This window comes from Canis lupus, chromosome 8 (assembly GCF_048164855.1).
Source record: "Canis lupus baileyi chromosome 8, mCanLup2.hap1, whole genome shotgun sequence".
Classification (NCBI taxonomy): domain Eukaryota; kingdom Metazoa; phylum Chordata; class Mammalia; order Carnivora; family Canidae; genus Canis; species Canis lupus.
In genome coordinates, this window is record NC_132845.1 from 65,813,565 (window position 1) to 65,816,506 (window position 2,942).

Genomic DNA, 2,942 nt, shown 5'->3' on the forward strand with positions numbered 1-2,942 from the left:
ATGGAGGATGGCCCCTCCATATAAAGTACACAATTTGTGCTCCACTTGTTTTATTTGTATGTCACACATAGAGAGGGTGGAGGAGGACAAGGGACAATATTGTGAATGCTGTCTCAACTGTGGGGAAGAAATGATGATACTTCATGGTAATGAGACAGGGAAACTGAAAAAACTGCTTTTTTGCCCCTTTTCCTACTTCTGTTCTTGTTAGGACCTGCACTCCTGCCCTACACATGGCTTATAGTAATGACAACGTATGACCTTATAAAGGTCAAGGAGTTAATGATTTCTCTGGAGCCTTCCAGCAAAATAGATAACACCTAAGGACTGACTGAATGAGGTTGTCCTGTACATTTTCCAAGACCACTGACTCCAGACCCCTTGAAACCAAGACCCCTAGCTTCAGGGCATAAGTGACTTATGAAAGACACCTGAGCCCTCATCCTTGTTTTGACCAGTTCCTGGATGCCTGAGAGGACACGTATGCCAGACCCCCATCCTCAATAAAAACCTCAGGCCCCAAGTAAAGACAAGGCTCATCCTCCTATTCCATTCCAAGTGTCCTAGACTCTCCATCTGTATCCCCTCTATCTATATCTTCAATAAACTCTGCTCTCACTTCTCCCCGGCTTACATTTGATTTTTGCATGTCATCCTTGCGCAGGGGCCACGCTAATCTTCTCTGTATCGTTCCAATTTTAGTATATGTGCTGCCAAAGCGAGCACTTACATTTGATTTTTATCCTGCACGAAGCCAAGGACCCTCTCAGCTGGTCCTGCGGGACCCCTTCTGGGTCCTCAAACCTGATGTAGCCTGCCTACAAACTGATGTAGCCTGCCTACATCAGTTAGTGCCCCAGAGTCACTCTGGACACCAAGTGAATTGGGACTGACATTGGACTCTGTGAAGCATAGATATGAATGTCATTTCAGGAAGAAATTCAGAATGAGAATATTGGATGGGAAGTTGTGTAGGGGTTATGAGTATGAGCTCAGGAGTCAGGCTTCCTGAGTTCCAGTCCAGGATCCATCTCTTCTAGCTGTGTGGTTTTTAGGACAGTTACTCAACCTCTCTGTCTTGATTTCCTCATGACATAAGAGAATCTACCTCAAAGGGTTGTTGTGAAGATGAAATGAGATAATGCAGACATGTAAAACACATTCAATCAAATTTTGGCTGCTGGCATAATAGTTAACAAACGTGATCCATACAGAAGAACAAAATGGGATGTATTTCTGCCACAAGAGGTTTGAGGTATCAAAGTTCTTTATGCTGCAAGTAATAGCCCACCTCAAACCGGATCAAATAATGAAGGACTCTTCCTGGCCTCTGTGACCACAATGTTCAGAGATGGGGCAGGCTTCAGAAATGGTTTGAATCAGTGGCTCAATGGCATCATCAAGGTCAGAAGTTCTTTTTGTTCCTCACTCCGTCACTCAAGTATCAGCTTCATTCCTCAGACTAGCTTTCCTCCTTGTGGTGGGATGGCTGCCAGCCACCCCTGGGGCTTCATGCTTCCACATTCACTTCTTTTTTTTTAAAGATTTTATTTATTTATTCGAGAAACAGAGAGAGAGAGGCAGAGATAAAGGCAGAGGGAGAAGCAGGCTCCATGCTGGAAGCCCGACGTGGGACTCGATCCAGGTCTCCAGGATCACGCCCTGGGCTGAAGGCAGTGCTAAACCGCTAAGCCACCCAGGCTGCCCATCCACATTCGCTTCTAATAAAAGGAGAATGGGGAGGGTTGCCCTGGTGTTCCCAGTAGGAGTGCTAAAATTCACTCTGACTTGAGTCATGGGCTCCCTCCGGAACCAATGACGGGGCCAGGAGGATGGAAAGCACCATTTGGTGAGTTAAATGAAGCCCTCCTGCCAAAGCTTCAGGAGGAATCAGTTTCTCCTGAGCCAGGGGCTGCTGTTCAGGAGAGAGGAAGATTCCAGATGCAGACCTGGTAATACTAGAAAGGGGCATGGATGCTGGGTAGGCACTCAGGAAGTGGGCATCTAATAAGTTGTTGTATCTGGAATGATAGCAATATGTCAAAAGTGTCCCCCCATATTAGATAAAGCCCCGAATGAATGAGAAGTGCAACCATGAAAACACCAGCTGCTTGGGACATGGCAGGAGTGTATGTTTGGTGGATGTCCTTCGTTTCCCAGACGCAAAGGCAAATCTATTAATAAAATTCCTTCCTGGCAGCTGTCTCCTGGTGTAGATTCAAGGAAATGTATATTCAAAGGAAAGGGGAGGAAATTTTAGCCACAAAGCTGCAGTCACTAGTGCTGCAAGGTCACCCAGAACGGATGCAGTTCCTTAGGATGAGCAAAAAGGTGTAAAGAGAGAAGAGGCAGAGGCTCTCTGATATCACAGGCCAGAAGCAGAGGAGGAGCTGGCAAAGAAGGCCAAGTTAGGATGGTCAATCCAATTTGAGAATGAAGAAAGAGGACCACCATGGAAACCAAATAGAGGAAGTGTTTGCTAATTTCTTCAGGGAGGCTGGAAAAGCAGAGGGCTTTGGATGGGCCTGGAATAAGTGTCTCACTGGCTCCATGAAATGTCCCTGGAGAACCTCTTATCCTGCCTTCAGTAATGACAGTGAACTAGTCCACCAGGTTCTGATGGCTCCTCTGGGTCAGGAAGCCACCAGGGCAACTCCTCTTCAGAGCCTGTTACCAATGGTGCATCACTGACTAGGAGCTCCAGAATGAGCAGGATTAGCAGCTTACAAACTTTGCAGCCTGGGACCTCTGCATCTCCAGTATCAGGAGTGCTTCTGAACATTAGTCCAAAGCAAGGGACCAGAGGGAGAGGCATCTGGGACACACAGTTTGTCACACATACAAACAGTGACGTGGTTTGTTACCATAGCTAGCATTAATTACTCTGACTCTGGGCAGACCCGGTGGCTCAGCGGTTTAGCGCTGCCTTTAGCCCAGGGCGT

General features: G+C 46.9%; 1 non-coding gene across 1 annotated transcript; it reads right to left on the reverse strand.

Moving 5' to 3' along the window:
- Positions 1 to 619: 619 nt before the first annotated feature.
- Positions 620 to 726, reverse strand: LOC140639208 (U6 spliceosomal RNA). Its single transcript, XR_012035998.1, has one exon. It is a non-coding gene; the product is annotated as a U6 spliceosomal RNA (small nuclear RNA).
- Positions 727 to 2,942: the final 2,216 nt, after the last annotated feature.